This window comes from Podarcis gaigeae, assembly GCF_964106915.1.
Source record: "Podarcis gaigeae genome assembly, chromosome: 3".
Classification (NCBI taxonomy): domain Eukaryota; kingdom Metazoa; phylum Chordata; class Lepidosauria; order Squamata; family Lacertidae; genus Podarcis; species Podarcis gaigeae.
In genome coordinates this window covers 16,064,332-16,077,976 of record NC_139680.1, presented here as the reverse complement: position 1 = coordinate 16,077,976, position 13,645 = coordinate 16,064,332, and the positions used below count along the sequence as shown (strand labels likewise).

At 41.8% G+C, this 13,645-nt stretch overlaps 1 protein-coding gene and 2 long non-coding RNA genes across 6 annotated transcripts in view; 1 reads left to right on the top strand and 2 right to left on the bottom strand.

Annotated features, from left to right (window-relative positions):
- The window catches only part of MACROD2 (mono-ADP ribosylhydrolase 2), a 981,328-nt gene that overhangs the window by 630,504 nt on the left and 337,179 nt on the right, over nucleotides 1-13,645 (bottom strand). The window lies entirely within an intron of this gene.
- Nucleotides 1-13,645, top strand: part of LOC310840809 — a 603,259-nt gene that overhangs the window by 309,659 nt on the left and 279,955 nt on the right. The window lies entirely within an intron of this gene.
- Nucleotides 11,341-12,759, bottom strand: LOC310840861. Its single transcript, XR_014562217.1, has 2 exons — nucleotides 12,683-12,759; nucleotides 11,341-11,517 (listed from the first exon to the last, which is right to left on the bottom strand). It is a non-coding gene; the product is annotated as an uncharacterized lncRNA (long non-coding RNA).

The following is a 13,645-nucleotide window of genomic DNA, read 5'->3' as shown; positions in this document are numbered from 1 at the left end:
TTATTATACCAGTTGAACTGTCATGGCTCCCCCCACCCCAAAGAATCCTCAAAATTTGGCGAACAGGCTGAGAATTCCCTGTTAGTGTTCCCTGGGTCTCCTTCCCATTGTACTATATATGATGTGCAATTGCACCAGTTTTGATACTGTGGTCGATTTTTCACTTGAACTCCTTTCAATGCATGCTGTCCCCATACCCAATCTCTACCCATTTATCTGAAGGTCAGAGCAAAAACTACCTGCGTAATCAGAACCCTTTACTCCAGGATTCCCAATCGTAAGGAGAGAATCCTACATACATAAACTTGTACATGATGTGCATATTCTAAGCTTTAAATAGGCATGTTGATGTTAGGAGAAGAATTCGTATGTACAGTCCTGCTCCCTTCCCTATGCATGGAAACAACATGTGAAAATGGCTTATTGGTGATTTTTTTTACTGCTCCCTAGGCTTCAATATGCATAATTTACTATGTCTTTTTTTAACCATCCTGCCAAGTTAAAGCAATGTTTATCTCAAATATATATATATATACCTATCCAGGATTAATGAATACCGACAGTATTTCTAATGGCCTTTTTAATGGGCACAATGATGATTAATTGGAGGCTTCATAAAACTCGAGGAGTTCTCATTACAGAACAGCATGGTGCCCAGGCACACCATGTGGGCGACCATTATTACTAAATCGTCATTGAATCATGAGATGCATGGAAGATAAATTGCATACAAGTCTAGAACCACTAGAAGCTGCTGCTACGACAGAGGCAACTGTTGTTGTTTTTTAATTGATACTTATTTTCCAGTGTCCATATGGTCAAAGAAAACATATAACGTTACAAACAAATAATTAGCACAGAAGCTAAACACATACATATCAAGCAGCATACAGTATAAATTTATGTATATTTACATTTATTTAGTTTTGTAAGGTGGGAAAGCCCTCAAAAGCCTGCTGTGACTAATCTGCATTGCATTTTGCAGACAAAATTGCTCACATCCATTCCAACTTGGATGCCGCGGGTTTAACGGAGTCAGAGCGAGAAGCAGCTAGGGCACTATCTAGGCATATATATTTTTTAATGTTTCATCTTGTGCCGTCTGATTACATACACAAGTCTTTTGGAGGTTTGTGACCAACCACTTATTCTCTGGAGGCCTTGACCTTCCTGGTTATTAAAATCTGCTAGATTTGGCCTGGCCATATGAACAGCAGAGGTGGCTTATGCTTCTCTGAGAGGGAGTGTATTTCCTACCATCCTTAAAGAGGAGGCACTCAGGACACCCACATTCTGCCCAGTATCTCATGGTTCCACTCTTAAATAAGATACTGGATATTCAACTAGGTGGTATAGGATAAAACTAATTATTTGGATCCCTTTCAATCTGGTTTCCACTCTGCTTTGGGCCAGAAACAGCTTTTACTGTCCTAGTGGACGACATGCAGGAAATCAACAGGGTCAGGTTAAAATCTCCTGAATTTCCCTTTTTTACAATATTTTTTATTAATTTTCAATTACAATAATCCAATAAAAGCCACACTATCACAATACAGTGGTACCTCAGGTTACATACGCTTCAGGTTACAGACTCTGCTAACCCAGAAATAGTGCTTCAGCTTAAGAACTTTGCTTCAGGATGAGAACAGAAATTGGGCTCCGGCAGCGCAGCAGCAGCAGGAGGCCCCATTAGCTAAAGTGGTGCTTCAGATTAAGAACAGTTTCAGGTTAAGTACAGACCTCCGGAACGAATTAAGTACTTAACCTGAGGTACCACTGTACCAAATTACAATACAATTTAAAAAAAAACAATTATTCAAATACCATATTAAACAATTTTAGGTGACTTCCCATGTGCTGGATTTTGTTCCAGGTTGCCTAACCAGACTGGGACTGTGGGGCACAATGTTACAGTAGCTCAACTTCTCTTGGGAGGGATAGGTCCAGAAGGTGGTGCTGAAGGACTATTGCTCTGCCCCATGGCCATTGGCTTTTGGACCAGGTTTTTACATTTGTTTTAATGATTTGGTTTCCATTCTTAAGCTGTACTTTGAACTATTGCTGCTATTTGGTGTGGAATGAAATGGTTTAATGTTGTTATCATTTGTTTGTTTTTTACCTGTTGAATTATGATTTTGTTTGTGAACTGCCTTGCATAGGTGTTTTGCCCTGAATGGCAGTATTACAGTGCTTAAACAAATAAAGATCATAGACAAAGAGTCAACATAGCTCCAAGGTCTGAAAATGTAAACCTTATAATTACAGTTGCATACCTCTTTCAGTGGAATAACTACCTAATGCACAGCTAATAGCACTGAGTTGCAGTCTTCCTCTGCTGGGACAGCCATTATCTCTCTCCCTCATTTGGCTCTCTTTTATTTTATTTTTTTGCTTGCTGATTAATCATAAGGCAAGTGTGCCCAGGTGTGGTCAGCAATCTGGTCTCATTAAGAGAGGGATAAGATAGCAGAACTGAACTCACAGGGAAGGAGACAGACAAAGAGACTTGCAGTTAAGCTTCCCATGTGCAGAGAGGTGTGACTTGAGACCAGCATCTTTTCAGTATCTCCAAAGGTGATCGGCCACAGAGACAAAGCCAAGTCTTGCCTGTTTATGCGCAACCTGGACAGGAAATGTCTGCTTCGTGATAAAAAGTCCTGGTATATGTTTCCTGCTTAAAAACTGGATAAAGGCCAAGAAGTAATTGCCAGGCTAGGCTTATCTGATTAATTAATTCCTTCCCAGAATGTTTTTAATACTACAGATTTCCAGAATGAAATTTATCTACTCAAGACCCTTGAACTGTATTGCAACTACACTTCATTTTAAACTGGCTCTGCAATGTGTGTTGTGTATACTTCCAAGGGCAACATGACCAAAGAAAATGCCAGATTGCTCACTGTAATAGGGTAATCATAGCAGGAGAACTTTTCCCACATGTGGAGGAATTCTACATTGTAAGTTGCTCTGGGTGAATTTTTGTAAAAAAATAGTAATAAAACCATCAATTACTAAAAAATACAATTAACAACAGAACCCTCTTTTCCCTCTCCCCCTGCAGTGTAAGCACATAGACACTCAGGACGTGAAATATTACACAACCCGTAAGGAGATATCTTCTTGATTCCTTTGGGCTCAAGGCAGTACTTCCATGGCCACAGTTCCCATTGAAACAGAGCTTCCCATAGGGCGGTGATGGCCAAACTTGGCCCTCCAGCTGTTTTGGGGCTACAGTTCCCATCATCCCTGACCACTGGTCCTGTTAGCTAGGGATGATGGGAGTTGTAGTCCCAAAACAGCTCGAGGGCCGAGTTTGGCCATCACTGCCATAGGGCCTTATCTGAACCCTGTTTTCACCCCATCTCCCTTCAGTAGACAGGCGGGCACCAGGCCAGGTCCCTACTGGAAATGGAAGTCCGGGTGTATGTTTGCATACCTCCCATATCCCCATCCACCAGGCCCCTTCCAGCATATTCTTTGATCAAGAAGAATACAGTGGTACCTCTGGTTAATAACTTAATTAAGGTAGTTCCAGAGGTCTGTTCTTACCCTGAAACAGTTCTTAACCTGAGGTAACACTTTAGCTAATGGGGCCTCCTGCTGCTACTGTGCCGCCGCGCAATTTCTATTCTTTTCCTGAAGCAAAGTTCTTAACCCAAGGTACTACTTCCGGATTAGCAGAGTCTGTAACCTGAAGCGTTTGTAACCTGAAGCGTTTTTAATGTGAGGTACCACTGTATGTGAACTGGGCTTATTTATCTGACAACCAATTTGATGCCATTACAGCAGGTATTTAAGCAGAGGATGGATGACCAGCTATGAGGGATGCTTTAGCTGCAATATTTCTACACAGGTCAGAATAGGGGGATGAACTAGATGATCTTCCAGGTCCACTCTAACTCTCACAGTCTGTTATTTCACGGTAGTTCACAAAAAGACATTTAAAATACAGCACTCTAAAACTGGCCAACAGCAAATAAAAATGCCACGAGATCAGCACCTGCAACGAATGAAGTAATGAGAAGCATGTAGTTCCTTCGCATTCCCCACAGAGTCCTGCCTGTATGTTCATCAAGGTGAAAAGAGGGAAGAGGGGGCTCTGTGAAAAGGTTTTCCCACCCCACACTATGGGGATACCCTGTATGTAGGCATCTCCAGTAGGAATGGAGTGAGCCCACAGAAGTTGAGACTTTTTTCCACACAAACAGCAAATGGCTCCAAACGAGTTCAGGAACCAGAGCTTTTAAGGTTCTCCATATTTAACCTGAAGTGTATTTGGATCAATAGGAATTAGTTTAAGGCTTACTTCCCTTGAACAGACACTGGTGTAAATCAATCTGCTTCTGAATGTACATGAACTTAACAATGCCTGTGCTGCAGTCAACATGAATTGACTACCAAATCTAAGTGTAGGATAATTATACTTTTCACATCACCTTTGGACGGATGTTTTAAAAAGGTGGCGCAAAATACATTTCACCTGCTAGCAGGCATTCAATCGATCAGTGTGTTGGCATCGCAAAGTTATTTGAAGTACTTGTTTGAAGAATTGCTTGAGGATATTGAGGCTGCAGTGGACAAAATTAGGTCCAGGAGCGTAATCCCTCAAAGGCACCCCCAGGGCATAGAGAAGTTGTGTGGCCACAGTAGCAACAGTGACTGCAGGGCATTATCAACAGTCATTATAAAAAGTGTGGCTTGCAGCTTCCGAAAGTTCATTGAAATGCCACAGGGCGAAATAAGCTAGCTAAAGAAGGCGGCTGGCATCGTTCTGCATGGGGCTCAGTCTCTTGTGAATCAAGCAGAGGTTTTTAAACAGAGGTTGAATGGCCACCTGTCATTGATGTTTAGTTGAGATTCCTGCATAGCAGGGGGTTGGGCTAGATGATGTTCAGGGTCCATTCCAACTCTACAGTTCCAGGATTCTAAGCAGGTCCAAGTGAGAGCAGGCATGGCCCATTGATTACAAAAGGACTGAATGGATTATCACAGCTGGAGAGTCTCATAATGCAGAAGAAAGCAGATCAAGCCCTTTCCATGTATAGAGAGAACACCTCTCCTGTCAACTCCAGTTAAGGCAGGCAAAGTCAGCGACTCTAACTTACATGGTGAGGTGGGAAAAGCAGATACCAACCCTAAACATGCTACAGAGGGAGGCCGGCTTTCTGTACTATCTGTTGGGTTCAAATTAATTTCACAAGATAGAATGGTATAATTGGACAAAAAAATGAAAGAACATAAAAAAAATCAGTTTAAAAGTAATGTAATGAGCAACTGAAAGATTTCCCAACCAATAAACATTTGCCAGACATCTGTACAAAGATCTTAGCTATTCTCAATAGATTGCATTACTGTGAGATCATCCAGAAGAGCATTTGGCAAGTAACTGCAGAAAGGGAATCCTTTGGCTGACAAATTCTTTTCAAATATTTTCTCAATATTCATGCATGTATACGGAACGAAGGAAGAACATTTGTGTTTGGTTATGCATGCTATCTACTGATTTCACGGGTTTTTAAATTTCAAAGTGTGCTTCTCCCCCACCCCCTTCTTAGATAACCTTTCAAACACTAAATGAAAGAAGGAAAAGGTGGAGGAAGATAGTTTACATTGCATGCTTTCTGGTCACTGCAGTACTTTTTCCCAGGGGCAGGAAGGGTGCAATGTCAGTCATTTCCATCTGCAGCAGTTCTAATGTGGTGTCTTTTCTGGCACTTTATCAAAATGAAAAAGCAATGGTTTCTAAATACGGACCCAAGCAGCCTGTGTGAGCCCAGACATTGTTTCTGATCTCCCTCCAATACACTGTCACTTATACACATCTATAAAAATATGTACTCGTCTCTGCAAGGAGCTTAATAGAATGGTAAAGGTAAAGGGACCCCTAACCATTAGGTCCAGACACAGACGTCTCTGGGGTTGTGGCGCTCATCTTGCTTTAAGGGCCGAGGGAGCTGGTGTACAGCTTCAGGTTCATGTGACCAGCATGACTAAGCCACTTCTGGTGAACCAGAGCAGCGCATGGAAACACCGTTTACCTTCCCGCCGGAGCGGTACCTATTTATCTACTTGCACTTTGACATGCTTTCAAACTGCTAGGTTGGCAGGAAACTGCTAGGTTGGCAGGAAATAGCCTGGTAACACTCTGTTAAAACTTATCACAAAATATTAATAGCTGCAGTCTTAGCATGAGGTGTGAGCCATGTACCTGTCACCTGTAAAGTCAATGATAGGTTTTGAAAGCTTATTGTCATTCCCAGCAAAAACTGCCTTGCCCCTGTTTGTCTAGGATTCCAAACAATTGGCCTAGTCAGTTGTTAATTCTGATCAACAATGAGTAGTGCTTTGGCACACTTTACTTTGGAAATCTAATTTTAAGGAAAGACTTGAAATTCTAAGCCGTGTGCCAGATGCAGCTGAGGATGTCAAAGAAAACTGTATTTATGTCCAAGGAAAGTTGTCAGCTCACTCATTAGCTGAGCACCCCTCTTAGCTACTATGTGGAACAGAGGGAACTCATTCATCTGACTTGCAGGTTAAAAGAAAGACATTTTATTCAGCAATGGAGGTTGCTTTTGATGGAAGATGAAGATACTCAGAAATGCCTTCAGGGATCCCAGGTGTACATATCTAAGCAAAATCTTCTTAAATTACTAATGAACCATCATAATTGCTACTGGTGAGCTGTCCCCTCACCTACCCACACCCTCGGAGAAAACTACTAATTTAAGAAAAAAAGTACTCCTGGTTTTTATTTTCCCTGTGTATGTTTATAAATTTCTTGTACAATACTATTACAGCTTATCAAACTTTTAATGACAACGGTGAGGACAGTGAAATCCAGAGTTTTAAAAAATAAAGCACTAATGGATTTAAGGTCTGTAAAGAGGGTAGGAAGTGATGGATTTCAGCTGAAAGCAGCCATATGCAAATAACATTGCCACAGAGATTCTGTCTTTCATTTGATCTGTTTCCACTAATGAGTATCTATAAGTTTTCCTACGAAAAGTCAACTACCTTTGTTTTGTTTTGGAGAGTTTATAGAACCAGAACTCACTTATTTGAACATACAAAAGAAACCAGTGCCATTAATCGCGAATGGTTTTTGACCAAAGAAAGCAACAATTGTAGTGGAGAGTGTCTGGGACCGGCTGGGCAATGAGGAGCAGTGGGGAGGCTCCAGCTGGAGAACCCCATAGGGAAGCCTCAGAGGAGGAAGGCTCCAAGCAGGGAGAGTGGTGGTGGGATAATGAAAACAGTTCAGAGGAGAAATGGGGGGGGGGTGCAAAATAAGAAACAGGCTTGAGAGAAAAAGAGAGAAACACGGCAGATGTATGACAGATTCACAAGAGGCAGAAGGTCCTGTGTTTAGCTCTCCTCTCCTCCCCCCCTTGTCTTCAAGGGATGCGGGAGGCACTGTGGGTTAAACCACAGAGCCTAGGACTTGCCGATCAGAAGGTTGGCGGCTCAAATCCCCGCAACGGGGTGAGCTCCCGTTGCTTGGTCCCTGCTCCTGCCAACCTAGCAGTTTGAAAGCACGTCAAAGTGCAGGTAGATAAATAGGTGCCACTCCGGCGGGAAAGTAAACAGTGTTTCTGTGCGCTGCTCTGGTTCGCCAGAAGCGGCTTAGTCATGCTGGCCACATGACCCAGAAGCTGTACGCCGGCTCCCTCGGCCAATAAAGCGAAATGAGCACCACAACCCCAGAGTCTGTCACAACTGGACCTAATGGTCAGAGGTCCCTTTACCATTGCCTTACCCCTTGTCTTCAAGGACTTAGAGGGTTTTGCTGATCTTTAAAGCCCGAAACAGCCTCAGTCCAGTATATGTGAATGAGCGTCTCCATCCCCATTGCTCAGCCCGGACACTGAGGTCCAGCTCTGAGGCCCTACTGGCAGTTCCCTCCCTGCGAGAAGTGAGGTTACAGGGAACCAGGCAGAGACCTTCTCTGTAGTGGCGTCCGCCCTGTGGAGCACCCTCCCTTCAGATGTCAAGGAGATAAAGAATTACTTTTAAAGAACTTTTAGAATATATCTGAAGACAACCCTGTATCGGGAGGTTTTTAATGCTTGATGTTTTTGTTGCATTTTTAGCTGCCCAGAGCAGCTGGGGAGATCCAGCAAGATGAGTGGGGTATAAATAAAATAACAACAACAACAACAACAATAAATGTTACAGAGAAGAGCTCAGAGAGCCCCTCTCCAGTAGAGTTTAAGACTGCTAGGAAAACAACAGGAGGAGCCTTAGGAGGAAATGGGAGACCCAGATCATCAACTCAGGTCAGTCATACCACAGATATGATTTATGTGTGTATATATTTTGTGTGTATTCTGTCGTCTTGAATAAAGAACTATCTTTACTATTCAGTTCTGAGTTTCCGAGCTGACCTACAGCTGAACCAGACAGGGTAGCCAGTGGTAAGGCAAGAGGGGATCCTCTTCTATGCTATCCCTGCTGTAGACACTCTATGAATTTGCTGTTATCGAAAAGAATGATACCTTGAGCAGATGGAGATTTCCTTTCCTTGTGCACTAGTGCACCCATCATAGTCAACCCCATCATATATGACACAGAATTAGAGAAAGGGGGGATTTCTTTTTAGGACAATTCATTTGTGTTGACTTTCTAGAAACTGCACTCCTGCCATGTACATAAAGAGCAGGTTCAAAACCTAGTATTAAATTAGAAGTAGAACCTGAACAGTATCCCTTCTTCAATGGACACACACAAACACAGGGTGCCTCCTAGCAGGTGTAGAGTGTCTTTCCCTAATCACCGAGAAATCACATTCAATCAAATCATTCCTGGAAGATTCTTCCTCTAATCCCTGGCATCCTGGGATGAGAGCATCCTTTCTTGGCTGTGTCCTTCACCTCGTTTTGCAGGAACTGGAAACTCTCCTAAACCAGACAAGTAAATTTTCAAGGAATCCTGCCAGCTCCCCAAACCAGCTTTCTCCTTCACAGAAAGGAAGCTGCTGGAATGCTATTGTATATGATATAATTACTTTTCGAATGTTCATGTGTGAGTGCCATTGCTTATGTAGCCAAAGGGGTGCCAACTGCAAAGAAGACGGCTCAGCAAAATCAGAAGTGTATAGATGTATCAAAAACATTTAGGGGACCCCCCCCCATTTCCCCTGCTCCAAAAGAATTTAGTCCAGTGAGGACTGAGTATGTTAAATGACCACAAAATGCTAATTAACTATTGGCTGGGGAGGATGAAAACCAGATGGGAATGGGAATGGAATGGAACATCATGAAGAGAGGGCATGGCTGGCTGACTATCATAGTGAACAGGAGCATTCCACATTTCATTGTTTTGTGGCAGGTCCCACTTGCTCTCTGATTTCCCCCCCTTGCTGTATTTTAAGCTCACATACCATTTTTCTTGGGATCTCAATTATAGGGCTGAAATATATCCAATATATAATAATAAAAACTATGTACTGTATTTCTAAAGCACAAAAAAGTAAATCAATACTTCATAAAAGATAGCATGCACTAAAGATGATTAATTCTCAACAATATACATGAATCTGGCTCCTCAAGACAAAAATAGACCAAAGTTAATTACTAAATATTCTATACAAGAGTAGGAACGCATTCTTTTCATCCAGGCAAAATTCATTTAATAGAAAATAAGATTTTCTATAACTGTCAAATTCCAGTTCGCCTGAAAAGCCGAGAGTACTGAACAGTATGGACAGTCCTATAATTGCCTTTTTTGAGGATTTGTTAGGAGCTTCATTCTGTATCAAATAATAAGAAAAAAAACTTTTGTGAAGGTAAAGGCAGACCTTTAAAGGTCTCTTTCACTTGGATAGTGCCTCATTCCAGTATTCCCAAAGCTCATGTAGATTTTATCCATCTCATGCTTTGCAAGGTCGTATTCTTTTGTGGCACCACTTTTGTTATGCCCCAGGTTTTGAGATCAGCAAATACACTCCTATTAAGTTTAAATAAGCACAGCCCTAGCCTTGGAGGCTATCTTTGACATTGGACTTCAAGAATTTGACCCCCTCCCCTTGCTTCTCAATGAAAAGGAGGCAATAATGCTTTGCTTCATAATGCACACCTCAAGATTGCATCTGTAATGAAACACTTCAAGTAGGGATCAGTTATAGCAGCAAATGGCTTTAACATTTCCAGTGAGCAAAGGAACTGAAAACATACGGGTGCTCCATGTTTACAGATCAAAAAGAGTGCAGGGCTAAAAGCAAGGAGAAGGAGAGTAGAAAGCGTGGCTTCCCTTCTCTGCTAGGAGTCTTCAAAGGTTGTATTTAAACTAACAATCTGTAAGGAAAGAGAATGCCCTCCATGAATACCTAAGCCATGCCAGAATAAGCTGGCTGTTGCACAACTGAGTTTCTGTGTCAATGCTCTTCGTGACTCATTTTAATAGCATATAGGCAAACAGTAGTCAGGTTTACTCTGCCACAACCACCACTGCTCTAAGAATGGATTACTTTATCTTGGCATGTACTTATTGGTTCATCTGTTGCACTTATTCATATCCTACATTTCAACACACATACAGTCTTCCAAGGTGGCCTATAGGAAACACTAAACTACTTGAAAAACAAAACGAAAAGAGTCAATATACATTATTCTGACAACGCAAGTCTGAAGTAGATGTGCAGAACTGTAAAGCTGTAGGTGGGGCAGTGCCAGATTCACAAATAGGCAGAATAGGCACCAGACTATGGGCCCCACACCTTTAAGGGGCCCCGTGACAACAGATCAAAATAATATTGATTTGATCTTGACAGAAAATTACAATCAAGCTTTCTCAGTTCAATTGGGGGGGGGGGCGAGATTTCGACTGTCATGGTGCCTCCACAAGATTTAATCTGGAACTGATGTGGGGCTTCTGTAACTGGAAAGAATAAGGAAACACAAAGCACTTCTCCTGTTCAAGTGTGATTATTCTATGGAGAATAACATTAGCTTCCACACAATCCTGTTTTTCTTTTTGGCCATGCATATTCATTGCTGTTCAGTCACTTGCCAGCCATACTGCTGCACAGAGCTTGGTAGAATTTATCAGGAGACATGCCCTTCTCTCCCACATTGATAAAACTGCACACACACACATATTAAAAATATATTAAAATCATACAGACCTGAAGGCTAGGAAAATACAGGATTCTGGCATATGTTTATAATAACAGCTAATACACACCTATGGTAGCTAATACACACCTATGGTAGCTACTTTTGGGTAAACTGAGGATACCACCACCTGTATATGGTGTGACATTTATAATAATTCTCAACAAAACCACACATAAATTACTGGAAAACCTGACCCTAGAAACAAATTTTGCAGCCATGCATCTTTGTCTATTTTGTGAAAGTTAATTTCAGGGTTTGGTTGGAATGCAATTACATTCTTGAAAGCCAGTGTATCGAAGTTCCGCCTCAAAAATGAGAGGAAAATAACACGATGCTTTGATTGAAACGTGTCTGTAGTCAATTCCTGGAATGCTGCATACTTCACATAGATTTCCTCACCCTGTCAAGCAAAGAAAACCTTCATAATCAGTTTTGGTACCCCAGAGCTCTTCCAAGTCTCAAAGTAATATTCCGAAAACAGTTCACATAGAGCACAATAATGTTCCCTGACCAAGCCTGTTAAAACACCAAGAAAACACAGAACTTCAAATGACAGAATCCATAAATTTATAAAACCTCCTCGGCCATCTACATGAGCGTATGAAACCCAAGGGAGCACTTTTCTCCTCTGTGTCAGCTTCCCCCACCTCTCTCCTAAGACGACAGGGAGCCATTTTTTGGTTGCAAAGTAGCAGGGCCTGTTGCCACTGTTTTAACATGGGACTCCTACAACTCACTCTTCCCCCCCCCCATCCACCCCCACTCCCATTCTTTATTCTATTATATACTCTGTTGAATGGAGGAGCAGGGGAAATGTTTATTACAGAGACATCAAAGCAAGAGAGCTATTTACAATTTTGCCGAAAGATTTAAACATATTCCTGCAAATATGTAGCCAAGGGAAGCTGCTAATAGCATACAACCGCCAGCACTCAATATTTTTATTGAGGGTTTTATGTACATGCTAAAGATACTATAGTTATGAAATGCTGCTTTGCTATTTGAAACTTTTCTAATCAACCTCATAGGGAAAACCATCTCCAGCAGAATATGGCAGAAAGGTGTCCAATGACACAGCAAGTGCCATGCAATTTTGATTACAGCAGCTACATTATAAATATCTATTCTTGATACAGTCATACCTTGAAAGTCGAATGGAATCTGTTCCGGAAGACTGTTCAACTTCCAAAACATTCCAAAACCAAATCGCAGCTTCTGATTGGCTGCAGGAAATAGCTACTTGGGGAAGTTGCAGGAATTTATATTAATTTTGAAATTAGCTATTGTCATTTTGCATTAATCAATGTTAGTGTGTGCCCTTTAATTCCTTCCCATATGATTTGCCCCCATTAAAAAAATGGCTAGATAAAAAGTTTAAACTAATGTAATGTCTAGAATTGCAAGTAATACTTCACCATAGGTGAATCCTAGCCCTGCAACAGCTAATTTTCCCCTTAAAGCTACAGATACTGGACAAGGCATGCCTTTGTATGATCCTCTTCTAGGCTTGTCGCCAATATGGACCAAAACTCACAGTCCACACAGCTTCTCTTCCCCTCGCTTACCTACAGCAGTGGCAGCTGCTTCTCATTTTTCTTTTTACTTTTTTGCAGGCTTCTTCTCGCCCCTGCCTTTATTGTCTGTGTATTTCTGTTGTTGTTTAGTCGTTTAGTCGTGTCCGACTCTTCGTGACCCCATGGACCAGAGCACGCCAGGCACTCCTATTTCTAGAAGAGGTATTTCTAGAAGAGGTGAATGAGAGGTGATCTGTTCTCTCTCCAGAAATACACTCCTTTTGTGAGCCATAGTCATTGCACTCACATCATTGACAAAATAGCCCCTTGCGTATTTGCGCTGAGGCTAAGAAACAGCTTGTGACAATCCAGCTTTGTGTGTGTCTACACATGCATGCATGGGAATTCAGTTATCAACAAAATATCTGAAAACAAAAAAAAATGCTCTTTTTGTCACTGCCACCAAAACCATTTGCATCTTGGGGGAGGGGGCAGACAAATTTGCTGGGGGTGAGGGGCTGGATCAGGCCTCAGAATTGGAGATGAGTAACCTCTTTTCAATATTATACAAATTGCTACCATATTACAAATCCACTGAAGATTATACAAATGGCTACCATATTACAAATCCACTGAAGATGCTATTAGTAGAAAACATGTCAGAAACATGATAGTAAAAGAAAACTTGATTCCCGAGACAGCAAGACATTTCATCTGAATACTGGAGCAGCACCAATTTCAAATTAGGTTATTTTATAGGCTGTACTTTGCTGCTGTGTGTTCACTAGTTGTAGAATATTTGAAGTATCAAAAAAGTCAAGGTGTCATTTAACAAGGGCTGGCCCATGACATTTTGACACTTGAGGCAAGCTGCTGGATGGCATCCCCCTCCCTGCCAGTGAAAAAGGGGTGAGTAAATCAGGAAGGAGTGGGGAATAAATATCTACATTGGGATCTGCTGCCCCTGTGGATCCTGCCACCCGAGGCAGTTGCCTCACCTTGCCTCATGGGTGG